The sequence below is a fragment of the Monodelphis domestica genome, chromosome 7 (assembly GCF_027887165.1).
Source record: "Monodelphis domestica isolate mMonDom1 chromosome 7, mMonDom1.pri, whole genome shotgun sequence".
In the NCBI taxonomy this organism is placed as follows: Eukaryota; Metazoa; Chordata; class Mammalia; order Didelphimorphia; family Didelphidae; genus Monodelphis; species Monodelphis domestica.
Window position 1 is genome coordinate 288,626,972 of NC_077233.1, and position 15,990 is coordinate 288,642,961.

The 15,990-nt window shown below is 40.0% G+C and overlaps 1 protein-coding gene across 3 annotated transcripts in view; it reads left to right on the plus strand.

Annotated features, from left to right (window-relative positions):
• The window catches only part of SNCAIP (synuclein alpha interacting protein), a 222,024-nt gene that overhangs the window by 23,094 nt on the left and 182,940 nt on the right, over positions 1-15,990 (plus strand). Inside the window, exon 1 of one of the 3 annotated variants that reach the window (XM_056804502.1) lies at positions 10,257-10,301. The exons of the other annotated variants lie outside the window; for them this stretch is intronic. The gene's annotated coding sequence lies outside the window, so the exon portion shown is untranslated. Of the gene's footprint in view, positions 1-10,256; positions 10,302-15,990 lie in introns of those variants that run through there. 3 annotated transcript variants of the gene reach the window in all.

The following is a 15,990-nucleotide window of genomic DNA, read 5'->3' on the forward strand; positions in this document are numbered from 1 at the left end:
CTCTCTGTCTCTGTCTCTATCTCTGTCTCTGTCTCACTGTCTGTCTCTGTCTGTCTCTCTATCTCTCCCTATCTCTCCCTATCTCTCTCTGTCTCTGTCTCTATCTCTGTCTCTCTCTGTCTCCCTCCCTCTCTCTCCCTCTCCCTCTCCCTCTCTCTCTCTCTGTCTCTCTCTCTCTTTCTTCCTCTCCGTCTCCCTCTCTCCCTCTCCCTCTCTCTCTCTCTGTCTCTGTCTCACTGTCTGTCTCTCTCTCTATCTCTCCCTATCTCCCCCTATCTCTCTCTGTCACTGTCTCTATCTCTGTCTCTCTCTGTCTCTCTGTCTCTGTCTCTGTCTCTCTCTCTCCCCCTCCTTCCCTATACCAGGCTGCCCCTTTTTATGGAATGCCTTATTTTTATGGAATGGAAGCACTCCAGGAAAATTGGCCATTAAACAGATTTATTTAAAGTCAAACCTATTTTCCCATTGATTTTCATCTGCATGAGGAAAAAATTAGGCATGTAGGAAGGTGAAATTGATTACCTTGAGGTAAGAAAGAAATTCCTTGAAATCCTGTTTTGCTCTCTCATTGTGGCTTGGAGGTGACATTAGATTCCTGAAGAATTTGTTAGGGGGATAGAAATATTAACAGGGCTTAACAAGCAAAAAAAACCCTGTGGTTCCTTGGACAGGTCTGGCAAAAGATTATATATCTTAAAGGACCACCTAACCATGGTTGGACAGGCTTATAACGGGGTGGCTGAGAAGTAATGGGGTTTTCCCCTTTGTTACAGTAATTCATTAATTAGTTTAATCAGCCTGTGATTTTATCGATATAGGGAACTTCTAGATGAGGGAACTCCTTCTACCGATGCTGGACGATCCTCTCTGCACCCAGAGATACCTAGAACCTGGAGAAATGAAATGTTGGCCTCCAGTCTCCCCCCAGTCTCATCTAAGCAATTTGTGCAAAAGGTGGGACTTAAACAAGTCTTCCTGGCTTTGCAGCCTGTTCTGTATCCACTCTACGAAACTCCTCCCTCACAGTTATCTGAGGTTTATAGGTGTTCACATGGATGAAATCAGCTTTTTGAAATCTCATGATAAGAGCCCAGAATGCACCTGAGGTGCCTGAAAGAATTGGTGCTTCCCCCTAGCCTGTTATCAGGAAGTGATCTGGCTAGTCCCTTAACACTGGAAAAGAGAAGAAAATAGCTGTGTGTGTGTGTGTGCAAAGCCTCCCTCTTTCCTGGTAATAAGCTCCCCCAAAGACAGTGCTCATAAATCAAAGATGCATAACAAGCACTGTCTTTTGTTAATATAGCCAGCTTTGCAACATAAGGGGAAGCTGAGAGCTTTGAGCGGCTGGAATGTCCTATCTTGTTTCTGCGCCAAGAAAAGACTCATTTTTAGATAAATTGCTAAATTGAAATACTACAACATATACTCTTCAAGTGCTGTTATAGACCCAAAAAAAAGACTATAAACATGTCACATTATTGTAAAACCCATTTGTTCTTTAGATGTTTTCTGAGGCTTCTCTACTGAGTGTATTGACTGAGACCAGCTTTACTGCTGCTTCCCTTGAAGAGCCAAGTGGTGAGAGCTTTGAGCGAGCAGGATGGAGACTTGTCTAGTTCCTGGGTCTCCCCAAGTCTTCGGAACTTCCTATTCCCGAGTTTTTAATGTTTGTGATAATAATGCAGACAAACATAGTTTTGTGGGGAGAGAAAACATTTCAGCTATTTTGCAAAAACATGCTGGGCTCTTCAATCTAAATTTACACCTTCTAGAAATATCACACCAACTTCTGTGGCTCAGCCAGTTCCTCTGCTGTATTATTGCTCAGGAATTTGGGGAGCCAATTGGACAGTAACAACATCGAATTCTCCAGTTCAAGTTATTACCTGACGTGGAAGAACACAAAAGCACTCCGGCTTCATCCTTTCTTTGTGCCCCAAACCGGAGAAATAAAAATCTACAGAGAAGCTTTTGGTGGTCAAGAATAATTGTGGATGGATAACAAGAAGTAAAAGCCAATGGGAAGAACAGATCAGATAAGATGACTGGCATTTGAGAAAACGAGAGAATAGCCAAAGGGACAAAAGTGAAGAGAGGTCACATCACTTCTAATTCATCAAGGAAGTTAGGAAAAGTAAACAAGAATAGCAAAGAAAGGGTAAAATCAATTTTGGTTGTGTTTAATGAAAGTGTAATTTAATAATAAGAGATTAATAAAATAAATATTATTTATTAGTCAAATTCATTCAGTCCCTACTCCAGTTTTACTAATGAGTATTTATGACTTTGCATGAGAGAACTGTGAGAGACTTCATAGATTATATAATCTAACCCATTATTTTATAGATGAAGACACTAAGTCTAGAGGGTTTAGCTGGCTCATAAAACTATAGCACTAGTTACTAGTTCATTTTTTGTTTTAAGTGACACTTTACTTGCAGTCTTTGTGACAGAAGGAAAATCACTTACATTCTTTTGGTCTCAGTTTTCTCATCTGTAAAATGTACAAATTGGATTAAATGGTCTCTACTATTGTGCAAAGCTTGTGTAACCCTCTTTGCCACATAGATGAGACACTCCAATGAGAAATCCAGCTGTCTGATGCTGTCCACATTGTACCCAGTCTTTCCGCTCCCCTGCTTTGAGAGCACTTGGGACCTGTTCTAGTAGATGAAACATCTTTCCCTTACAGGACTCGCCCCATTCCAGTTCAATCTTCACTCAGTTGTCAACTTAATCTTCTGAAATCACAGGTCTTACCACCTTCAGCAAATCAAATAGAAAACCCTTTATTTGCACCATTCAGAGTCCTCCACAGCCTAGTCCCCTCCCGCATTTCCAGACTTCCTATGTTCTGCTCTGCCTTATCGTTCATTGCACAGGATACTTCGTCTCCGACTCTCTGAATTTTCACTGGTTGTCCTCCATGCCTGAAATTCTCTTCTGCTTCATTTTCTCCTCTTGGCTTCCTCCTAAAGTCCCACCTTCCAAAATAAGCTTGTCTTAATACCTCCTAATGCTAATATCTTCCCTCTGATGATCTGGTCCTATTTATCATATGCATATACATATATTTTTATATGTATATGTGTGTGTATATATATATATATATATATGTTTTGATTATATATAGTTGTTTGCATGTTGATTCCCCCTTTTGATTCTGAGCTCCTCGAGATCAAAGACTGCCATTTGCCTTTCTTTGTGTTCCCAGCATTTAGCCCAATGCTTTGCATGTAGTAGTTGCCTAATAAATGCTTAGTGACTCACTGTCACACGAAGTTTTGAAACTCGGACTTCTTGGGGGTTTTTTGGGAAATTTCTTGGAGAAAAATGCCAGAAAGAAAGGAGGTGAGGATACCCATGACCGTGTACACAGATGCTAGGACGGATCCTGGCATTCTACACACAGCCTTCACATCTCTAGGCAGGCTGAGATGAATGGCTGCTGCGTTGGTTGCTGATGGGTGCATTGCTCTGCTTGTGCACAGCCCATGTATGGTGAAAGGATCTAAGCCCCCCCCCCCCCAGATACAATTTCTTGAAACTCCTATTTACTGAACTCCCCTGGGTTTTTCCTTTGCCCTTCTCCCCAAGGCCGGAAATGCCTCTTCTTGCTGCTCTTCGCAGTACTTAGCTAGTCCTGGCTATCACATCCAGGAATTGTACCCCTACCACTCTGTTCTTTCATTGGCATTCACTCGCGCCCTTTCTAGAGAGAAGACAAAAATCCGTGCTACTGTTGGCCGTGAGGATTGAGATTTGGGGCAGGGTGGGAGTGGGCAGAAAGCAGAGACATCCCATCCGCGTGCAGAGGGTAGGGGAAGAGAGAAGGGTCATTCCACATGGAGATTTCGTTTGTGATAGCATTCCCTAGGCAGCCCCAGTTGGGAAGCAGGAAGAGATTAATAACCTAAAGTGAATCAAGTGCTCTTAAGTGTGGAAGAGTAAAAATGAGCCAGCTGATAAACACAGAGCCACAGAGCTGTATTACTGGGGTTTATGGGGGTCCCACCTGACCAGGACGTCCTCCATCTTGAATGCGAACGAGGATTTACCCAAGAGGCTTACACCACACTTAGGGCACTTACCTTTGGTCTTTGCAGAGAGGGTTAACCCTGTCTCTGAATTCATCTGAACCTAGACTTCATCTACAAAAGATGTTTATGAGCATTTATATATATATATGTGTGTATATATATATACACACATACCTCTAAGATGCCAGAAATGCACATATATGAGTATATACACATATGTTTATATACTAATGACATGCATACATACATACAAAATACTCAAACTGCATTGCATACCTATAAACAAATTTCTGGTGTTTTTTATTATATGTATATCTAAGTGTACCATAATATAGGCATTATATATGTATAAATATATACTCTGTAATTTCTATACACACAAACATATGCATGTATATACTCACGGTATATATCATGTATGCACATGTATGCACATAAAATATGTATATTCCAAATAAAAGTACATGGAAGCTATTCCTTTGGAAACTAATTTAATTTAAATCCAAATATCTCTCCTTTTTCCCTTCTCATTTTCTGTCTATAACTTTTATTTGGACTTAAATTAAATCCTTGTTGAATTTTATTTTACTATTATTTTCCTTTATTTTATTTTTCCTCCAAAAAGAGACATTCTAAATTTCCATTATGGAAATTTTTCTTTTATTCTACCTTTTCTTTCTCCATCATAAACAGGTTTTTTCCCCTAGTTCCTTTTGAATGAATTTTTCAGTTTTTCTTTATTTTCAATTTTTATGATCCTTTCTTGTTATCGGTGGTGGTTTATTTGGCAGGAAAAGTTATTTATTTCCTTTTTTCCATTTTATTTAGGATGCTATCTTTTAAGACTATCAGATGAGCTTTTCTCATAACGTATCTGCTGCTAACGTGGAAATATTGTTAGGCAAAGTGTTCATTGCTGATTTTTATTGTAGCTGTGTGTAGGTTTTGACTTCATGTTATTTGCATGCTTGTTTGATATATGTTGGAACTTGAAAAACATTATTGCTACTATTTTTCATCATTTTTGACTTAATTCTTTGGCAGTGCTTTTGATATTTTGCTTATTGTTGCTGTGCTGGGTGCAAATTAATTGTAGCCAACCTCACTTGTGATATTGTGGCATAACTGTGTTTTTCTTTTAGATAAAATCACTGGCCTTGTTGAATTTTTATACGTAGAGCAAGCTCTTGAAAAGACGAGCGCTTAATTGGTTCAAATATATGATCTTGTTATATGCAATAAAATCATTGAAAAGGCCTTTTAATTTTGGGAGCAAATTCAGATTATAAGATATAAAAGCATTACCAAAGAATAGGAAAGGCTTAGAGGATTACAGAGGAATGTAGGCTAATGTACAGCCATATGGGGTCCCTTTAGGAGTGCTCTGTGAATTATCTGACTCATATGATCACTCCTGACATACTAGAAATAGGAGATAGTACCCGGAGACTAGGCAACATGCCACCCTCTGATGCTTAGAAAACTGGGAGCCCCATTGAGTGAGGAACATTTTTCCACAGAGAAACAGAGTCACATTCATGTCTGAACATGACTTTCTTCCCGTAGTTCAGGCCAATGCCAGTCAGAAATGATGAGTATATTGACAGATAGTCTCCCCATTTTCACCTCTGGCTCTGGGTGGAATCTAAAGGCTAAGTTACTGGGCAGGCTTGTTTGCAGAATTTGTCTGTAAAGGTGGGCTTTCATAGGAAGCACCACCCTGTATTTTATTCTATTCTTGTATGCAGAGGAGAAAGACCTGGCTTTATAGTCAAGGGAGACATTGGATTTCTGAGACTTCCACATAAAGGCCCCCCCAAATCTGAGAAAATGCCTAAAATCAGACCCCAACAAATGCAGAAAGGTTTCATACACAACTGCACCTATTAGTAGATACCACAACTTGGTTACCTGAGAGAAGGCAATTGTCAGTGGAGATGGAGTGCCAGATACCTCAACAGAGGGGGGAGGAAGAGAGGAAACAAGTATTTATTAAGTACCTACTAGGTATCAAGAACTGTGTTCGTGCTTAACAGATAATATCTCAAAGAAAGGCTCAGCCTCAACCTTTCCTAGAACATCCTGAACATCAGTCACAGAAGAAAAGAGCCGTGCTGCTGATGTACAGCTAAAGGAAAAGGCTTACAGCCACAGCACTGCTGGGTTTGTACCCCAAAGAGATAATGGGGAAAAAGACTTGTACAAGAATATTCATAGCTGCGCTCTTTGTGGTGGCCAAAAATTGGAAAATGAGGGGATGCCCATCAATTGGGGAATGGCTGAACAAGTTGTGGTACATGTTGGTGATGGAATTCTATTGTGCTAAAAGGAATAATAAAGTGGAGGAATTACATGGGAACTGGAACAACCTCCAGGAAGTGATGCAGAGTGAGAGGAGCAGAACCAGGAGAACATTGTACACAGAGACTGATACATTGTGGTACAATCGAATGTAATGGACTTCTCCATTAGTGGCAATGCGGTGATACTGAACAAGTTGGAGGGATCTATGAGAAAGAACACTATCCACATCCAGAGGAAGAACTGTGGGAGCAGAAATACAGAAGAAAAACAACTGCTTGAATACATGGGTCGAGGGGATATGGTTGGGGATGTAGACTGTGAATGAACATCCTAATGCAAACACCAACAACATGGAAATAGGTTCTGATCAAGGACACATGTAATACCCAGTGAAATTGTGGGTCAGCTGAGGGGAGAGTGGGTGGAGGGGAGAGAGGGAAAGAATATGATTCTTGTAACCAAGGAATAATGTTCTAAATTGACTAAATAAATTAATTTTAAAAAATAAAGGAAAAGGCTTAAAGAGGATCAAGTGAGATCGGGAATAGTGGACACAAATGTTCTTCAAAAGGGAAAGGACTAAGAGAATGGAAGACACACAATCCTCTCCAGTCTCAGTTCCAGTGGTGGCATTCACTAGAGCATCTCATTCCATGACTCTACATGTATTTCACACGTATTATCACACATAACAATTCCACATGGTTAATTATATGTATTATTTAATTTCGGTCTCATTAAATATTGTAAGGTAGGAATTACAGGTATTTGTAAGAATCTAATTTGACATATGAGAAGCTGAGGCTCAAGTGAGGCTGAGGAACTTGGCCACAGTCATACAGTTCCCAAGTATACAAAGAAGGAGAATTTCTAACCCGCATCTCTCCCCAGTCTAAGTCTAAGGCTAGTTCCCAGCTGTGCAGGCAGATATTTGGTTGTCATTTTTTCATTCAAGGACTTTTTTCTTAATTCACACTCAACGTCTGATGACAATTACATGGAAAATAAAAGTAAAATAAAGTAAAAGTAGGAGGTTATTGGAAATTAGTGACGTTAAGGTAAGAAAAATACAAGAGTACAAAAAATTCTGACTCTTTCTCTGGCTGACTCCATTCATGTTATAAAAAAATAAGAGAGGAAATCCTGTCTACACTTGCCAGACATTGTATTGGAAGATCTGCTTAGTTTGAATAGCCCTGCTGAAGTCCAAGCTGAATTTTCCTACCAAACATGAAGTTGCTTCCCAGGAAATCATAAAGCTGGTTAGGCTTTAGCGGTTCAATCCAAGCTGCACTGGAAGTTTGAGGTATTGATCCAGTCGTAACAACTCGGGTGGAGGTGGCGTTGGTTGTCTCAGCCTGTGCTTAGTGACTTCAGATCTGAGGCAGAGTCCATGGCCAAGGGCTCTCTTTGATAAGCTCCTGTCCACTCAGCTGTGTTTGGCAGGGCCCGGCCACACACTTGAAATTCAGGGGACACGTGGTCACAGCTGAGGGAAAGACCAGTCCCTGGAATTCCGTGTTTGTCTCTTTTGAGCTTCTTTCTTCTGAAAACCCGATGCCCTCTGATCCACATTAAAAATGCCTCGTGGGTAATTCTTCCAGCTCCTCCAAAGGGCAATGTGGTTTAGCTTTGAGGAAGATCCTGCTCCAAGAGGCATTTGAGAAGAACAATTGCCGGGAATCTCGATGTCTGTTCTTAGTACCCGCCCCTCATATTTTGTCTCGAGTATACTGGGAATAACCAACTACCGCAAGTTCTCAAAATCATCATAATTGATCTGCCAGTAGAAATAAGAGAGTCTGTTTAACCAGGCTTCAGCTGACTTTTTGTGTTGATAATTAACACCAATATGATGCCTGACTCAGTCCCTATCCAGGCGATGAGGCTTTCTAGGGCCATTCTCTTAACCGCTACCTGCTCAGTTTCCTCATTTGTAGACATATCATTTTCCTTCCAGGCTGGTTATGGGCATCGATGAGAGAACAAACATTTGTAGCACCCCCAGTGCCTGACACAGTGCTTGAAAAGGCTTCTTCCCTTTTTCCTCCTTCCCTTAAAATTGTAGCTCGCCTTTCAGGATAAGCAAGCTCTGTACATAAACATGCACACATGTATACACATCACTTTTCCAAATAAACTTGATTTGGGCACATTTTCTTCGGGCTAAGAACTCCGGGAAATACTTTAGAATCTTGGGGGAAATTGGGGCTACCAAGAATGACACCTGCTTTTATTTTCAGCTGCCAAAATGATGCAATTCCAAAAGACAGCTTTCCTACAGCTGTTCTGTAAAATGGCTTCGGGCATTGTGCACAGACATATTGTGACACTTGAATAGTTCTGTGAATTCACTGGCGGAACCCTTCCACGTCTTCTCCTCTTCTTCCATTGTTTTTCCTGTCTGCCCATGAAGACTGCATAGGAAAGTGGGTTGGAAGCCTTGTCTTGTTGAGTTGCTATTTCAGGACTGTACCTGCTGCATTATTCCTCAGTTGGCAGCCAGGGGGGTACAGTGGGCAGCGTGAACTTGATGTTAGTGTCAGGAAAATTGAAGTTCAACTCAAATACAGACTAGCTCTATGTCTCTTGAGCAGGTCACTTAGTCTGTTTGCCTCTCTTTCCTGATCAGCAGAAGGGAAACACTGATAGTCCCTGTAGTACAGGGTTTGGGGATGATCAGATGGGAGAATAATTGTAAGGCACTTAGCGCGGTGTCTGGCTCATGGTTAGCATTCTATAAATGTTAGTTACAATAATGACAGTAGCATCTCATTCTTCCTATTTGGCCAAGGCCGTACCTACATTCGAGCCTGTTGGATGTCTATCTTCATGCTTATTTTCTGTGATGTTCTCCAACCTAAATAGACTCATAATGTAACTCTCCATTTTCCTTTCAACTCTTTGCAATTCTAGTCCTAATGAATAAGGCGTTGGATGAGTCGGGAGGACAGACCTGAGTTTTCAATCCAGCTTCAGATATTTGCTAGCTGAACTAGCTTAAACTCTTTGGGTTTCAGTTTCCTTGTGTGACAATTGAGGCAGTTAGACTCGATGGCTTCTTGAGTCTCTCCAGCTTTAAAATCGACGATAAGATGGTTTCATGATATGGCCCATCCCCACAGAAGCTATTTCTAAGCTCTTCTCTTCTAAAGCCTGCGGCGCTTCCTTTCCCTCTACTTGCCTCTTACTTTAAAGGGAAAATTGATACCATTCCTTGTGGGTTCCCTTTTCTCCCCTTTCCATGATGTCCGATTTTCTCATTCTTTCTCCAGTTTCTGACAACAAGACCCTCCTTCTTGCCAATAGCTCTACATGTCCTCGATCCTCGATCCTCTAAAAGATTGCTCCCTCCCTCAATCTCCATGTCCCACTCTTTAAACTTCAGCCTCTCCCTGTCTTTTCCCTACTGTTTTCAAACCTGCCCAGGGCTTCCGTTGTCCCCTTGAGAGGTTGTCCTGAATGTCTCCTCTCTTTCTCAGGGAAAACTCCTACAAAAGTGCTCCATAATCATTTCTTGTACTTTACTCTCTTTCTTTTCTCTACACTTTGCAGTCTGGCTTTCTGTTTAATTGTGAATTGAAACAATTTCCCCCAGAATGACCTATTGATTTCTTAGTTGCCAAATTTTTTTCCCTCAGTTTCTTTCCTGTATTTGGCACTATGAACTGTTCTCTCCTCCTGAATACTCTTTCTTTTCTGCATTTCATGACAGCACTCTCCCTTCGTTCTCTTCCCATTTGTCTTACCATTCCTTCTTAGTTTCCATTGGTGGCTTGCTTATGCATATCATTTCCTTACTGTGAGTGTTCTTCTAGGGCCTGTTCTGGGCCTTCTCTTGATCGGCTGTCTTCATGACCTCATCAAATCCTAGAGTTTTCATTGTCTTCTCTTTCAGGTCATCTGCAGATCGACATATCCGACCTCTGACTCTTCCCTGATCTTCAGTCTCACGTTGTGAGTTAAGGCCCTTAAGATATTTCAAACGTAGCATGCCCAAAGTAGAATTCAGTGTCTTCCCCCAGAAACTCACCTGATTTCCAAACTTCCTGTTTCTGTCAGATTCAAGTATTCTTCCTGTCTTCAGGGATTACAATTACCTTTTTCACCCTGGACTCCTCACTTGCCCTCCCTTCCTGTATCCACTCCATTGTCAGACTTTCTCATTTATGTCTTTATAACATCTCTCACGTTCAAAACATTCTCTCTATTTAGCCACTCACACCCTCGTTTGGGTCTTCCTCACTCAGACTAATGCGACAGCCTTCTAAGTGGTTTTTCGACTTCAAATCTCTCTCCTGCTCCCTTCTGTCTTTCAAGATGATTCCAAAGCGATTTTACTTATTTTCGTGCCTGGCTCGATCACTTTCCTAGCCAATAAGCCTCAAAAATTGCCCATTATCTGGAGGTGAAAATATCAATTCTTCTGTGTGGAGTTTAAAGTTAATTACAACCTGATCTCAACTTACCTTCCTTAGTTTGACTCTATATTGCTCCCCGGTCTAGCCAAACTGGTCTTTTTTCTTCTCCTACTCACAGCATTCCAAGGGACAAAATAGCAACTCATCAGAGAATTTATTGAATACCTACTTTGTGACAAGCAGCACAGTGCTAGGTGTTAGGGATAGAAATTTAAAAAAATGAAACAGCTCCCACCCTCTAGAGCTTACTTCTGCTCACTTCTTCCTCCCTGAAGCCTTCTCTTTCTTCAAGATGGCTGCAGTTTAACTACTTCCATCTACCTGAAGTCTTTCCTGATTTCCCCCAAGTACCTTTCAGTCAAATAAAATTGTATTTGCATTTATTCTCCTTAGAGTTAGTCTGTGCATATTTGTCATCTCTCGTAATACAGTGCCAAGTCCTACATGAGAAGATTTTGTTTCATTCATTCACTGTATTTGTATCCCCCCCACATAGCACATGACAGGCACGGTGGGGGCTTAAGATGTTGTTGTTGATTGAATGGTGTCATATATACACTTCGGTGTGTGTATACGTCCATCTTGGACATCGTTTATTCATTTAAGAACATTTGCTTCAGAAGCAGTTGTTTGGGATTCTGAATTCATTTCCGCAAAGAAATAATATTATAAATAGTGGTTAGGTTCCAAGGGCAGTCAGTCCACAACAGCTTGTTGACCTCATAAAGCAGCTGAGCTTTGTAGTACTAATGGGACTAGAGTGATCTGGGTCCTGGGAGAAGGAAGCCATGTAGGGGACAGAAATCAAGAGGAAGAATGTTTCTTCTCACAAGAGCAGGCTTTAGGCAAAGTTTAAAAACAAGTGAATTTTCTCTTTAGCATCCTCAAAACGCTTCCTGCATGCTCTCAACACCTGGTGCTTTCATTCTCCTTGAGCTCTTCAGCCTGTGAGTCCCCCATTCTCCTCTAAACCCTATAATATGATACTTTGCACTACAATTACCCTAACCTTGAAGTCTACCAACCTTCCAAAATGACCAACCTCTTCTCAGTCAAAATTCCCATCTTCTCAATGTTCTCTCTCTCTCTCTCTCTCTCTCTCTCTCTCTCTCTCTCTCTCTCTCTCTCTCTCTCTCTCTCTCTCTCTCTCTCTCTCTCTCCTTTCCTCTCTCCTTCCCTCCCTTCCTTTCCTTTTCCCTCTCCCCATCACTTTCCCCATCCTTCTTCCTCTCCTTTGTTCTCTTCCTTTCTCTCTGACTCCCCTTTTCTATTCTTCTTTCCTTTCTTTTCTCATTTTTTTTCCAGGGAGGAGGAGGAATATAACAAATAAATATGACAGCTTTGCCTGGGAATCTGCCCCATGGTTCAATTCTCTTAAGCTGCATTTTTTATTTAAATTTTATTTTTTTCCCAAATTACATGTAAAAACAGTCTCCAACATTTTTCAAAGCATATTAGGTTTCATTCTGAGGAACTTATGAGAAAGAACACTCTCCACATGCAGAGAAAGAACTGTGGGAGTGGAATCACAGAAGAAAGGCATTTCCTTGATCACGTGGTTTGATGGGGATATAGACTCTAAATGATCATTCTATTGCAAATATTAATAATATGGAAATAGGCCTCGATCGATGATACTTATAAAACCTATTTGAATTGCATGTTGGCTATGGGAGGAGGAGGGGAGGGAAAGAACACAAATCATGTAACCATGGAAAAACATTCTAAATTAATTAATTAAGTGAAAGAAATTTTAAAAGAATATTATGTCTCAAATTCTCTCCCTCTCTCCCACCCTCCCACCAACCTCTTATCCTCTTTGAGATGGTAAACAATCTCATATAGATTGTACATATGCAGTCATGTAAACAATTTCCCATATTAATCCTTTTATGGAAGGAAACTCAAATAGGAAAAAAATTAAGAAAGTGAAAAAAGTTTGCTTTGGTCTGGACTGAGGCTCCGTTTTTTCCTCTGGAAGTAGATGGCATTTTTTATCGTGAGTCCTTTGGGATAGTTTCGGATCATTGTATTCCTGAGGATAGCTGTTATTCACAGTTGTTCATTGTAAAGCATTCCTGTCACTGTACAATGTTCTCCCAGTTCTGCTTATTTCATTGTTTCAGTTAGGGTTAAAGTCTTTTGAGGTTTTTCTGAGCTCCTGCTTGTCATTTCTTAGAGCACAATAGCATTCCATTACAATCATATACTATGACGTAATCAGCCATTCCCCAATTGATGTAGCCCCTCACTTTCCAAATCTCTGCTCCCACAAAAAGCACTGCTTTAAATACTTTTGTACATTTTGGTCCTTCCTTTTTTAAAAAATTCCCTTGCAATACAAACCTAGTAATAATGATATTGCTGGGTCAAAGGCAATGTCTTGTTTTATAGCCCTTTGGGTAAAGGTCCAAATTGCTCCCCTGGATTCACAATTCCCCCCAAAATGCATTCATGTCCCAGCTTTCCCACATCCCCTCCAAGTTTTATCATTTTCCTTTTCTGATGGAATAGCCAATCTGATAGGTGAGGGGTGGTACCTCACAGTTGTTTAATTTTGCATTTTTTCTAATTAAGTGATTTATTTTTTGTATGACTAAAGGGAACTTTACTTACTTTGTCTGAATATTTCCTATTCATAACCTTTAACCATTCAATTGGGGGAATGACTTGTATTCTTAATATTCAATTCATTTCTTTATTTATTTGAGATATAAGGCCATTAGAGAGATTTGTAAAAAAATTATGATTACTGTATGTTACTTTTGTTATACTTAAAATTAATATCTACCAGTTCTTATTTTCTATAAAGTTTATTAATAACCACTTGAGATAGAAAAGGTAGATAAGTACAGATTTAAAGTATTTTTCTTACTCTAAGTTTGACCACGTGCAGCCCCCTCATGGGGAAATCTCTCTCTCTCTCACCTGCCTTCTCCAGCCAAAGTTCTGTGCCAAAGACCCCTGTGGGCTCCACCTATGCCCTTTTATTTATGTTCACAGAAGAAGCACTGGCATGTGAAGAATGTCGGGTCAGCAACCCAGGAGGAGAAGGGGATGAACTTCCCTGGACACACTTTCTAATCTATTTCTCCCTCCTTAGTTTGTGACCTCCTTCTCCCCACATTCACCCTCTTTTCTCCTAGCCCAACATGCCTTCTTTTATCCCCTTCCTCCTACTTTCTTATAAGGTAAGATAGCTTTCTTTACCCAAGAATTAAGTTCACATGCTCTCCTCCCCACCTCCCTCCATCTTCCCTTCCACAGTGAACATTCTTTCATGCCTTTTATGTGCAATAATTTAACCCATTCTGTTTTATCCTTCCTCCTCCTCCCCATGAATTCCTCTTTCTCATGCCTTAATTAAATTTTATTTTTTATGTCATCCTATCATATTCAACTCACACTCTTGCCTTCTATGTATGCTTTTTCTAACCGTTCTAATGACAAAGTTATCTGGTGTTAAAAGAATCATCTGCCCATGTAGGGATGTACACATTTTAACCTTATTCAATGTCTTTTGATTTCTCCTTCCTTTTTATGACTCTTAAGAGTTCTGTGTTTGAGAGTCAGATATAAACATCAGGAATGTTTTAAAAATCTTCTATTTCACTGAATATCCATTTTTTCCCTTGAAGGAGAGTTTTTCTGAGTAAATGATTCTTGGTTGAAGTCCTTGCTCCTTTGGCCTCTGGAATATCATATTCCAGGCCCTCCACAACTTGAATGTAGAAGCTGCTAAGTCTTGTGTTATACTGACTGTAGCCCTATGATATTGAATTGTTTCTTTTTGATTGCTTGCAATATTTTGTCCTTGACCTGGGGGCTTTGGAATTTGGCTATAACATTCCTTTGGGAATCTCTTTCATGAGGTGATTAGTGACTTCTTTCAGTTTCTATTTTTCCTTTAGTTCTAGAATATCAGAGCAATTTTCCTAGATGATGTCTAAGCTCTTTTTCTGATTATAACTGTCAGGTAGTCCAGTAATTCTTAAGTTATTTCTCTTGCATTTATTTTCCAGGTTAGAGGCTTTTCCCATGAGATAGTTTACATTTTCTTTTATTTTTTCATTCTTTTGACTTTGATTTTTGATATCTAATGGAGTCATTAGCTTCTCTTTGCCCTATTCTAATTTTTAAGGCATAATTTTCTTGAATGAGAAATTTTTGTACTCCCTTTTTCATTTGCCCAATTCTATTTTGTAAAGAGTTCTTTTCCTCAGTGAATTTTTGTGCCTCATTTTCCAAAGGGCCAATTCTGTCTTTCAAATCGTTTTTCTCTTTTGTGCATTTTTGTGTATTTTTTTTTAGTCAATTTTGCTTTATAGGAAATTCTTCTCATCTTTGGATTTTTGTGACTCTAATCCAATTGGCCTATTCTGTTTTTTTAAGATATTATTTTTTTTCAGTATTTTGGGGGCCTCTTTTGCCAGTTATTGACGTTAGTTTAATGATTTTCCTGTATCACTCTCATTTCTTTTCCCAATTTTTCTTCTATCTCTCTTATTTGATTTTTAAAATCTTTTTTGAGTCCCTCAATTAGTTGTGGGATTGAGAGCAATTTTGGACTTGAAAGCAGTTCACATTTTTCTTGGAGGTTTGGGATGCAACAGTATTGACTTCATGGTTTTCTTCTAAGCCTAAGTCTATCCTCTCATCAAAATAGCTTTAAGTTGAATTTTCTTCTTTTGTTGTTTGCTCATTTTTATGCATTTTTTTTCTTTTAGTTTAGAAAATTGTTAAAGTTGAGCTCTGTAACTGTGGTGAAGGGAGCTCTGTTTCAAGCATCAGAGCTGGCACAGAGAAAACATCTCTATATGCTTTCAGTTCTTCCAAGGTGGTATGATGTAAGAAGAGGTGTGTTTATTACTCTCCCGGCAAAAGTTTTATTCTGAGCAACCTCAAGCACTCTTTTCTTCCTTGGAACTGTGGCCACAATCTCTTGCTCTCCCTTGCCTTGTAGTGTTGGTGTATACTGGTGCTCCTCTTCACACAGCAACTGTACCCCGGGTCTGAGATCTATTTTTAGATATAGGCAATGCAAAAAGATATTGCATCCAGATCCAGCAAAGGGACTTCTGTAATTTCCTTCTGAGCAGTTGTCTGACCCTTCCCTTACCATCTTTGGTTGAGAACCCTGGAAGCCTTGGCTGCTGCTTAATTTGCACCCAAGCCCTGGAATACTGTGCTCCACCTCCACACAGGTGCACTGGATCCCTCTGCCT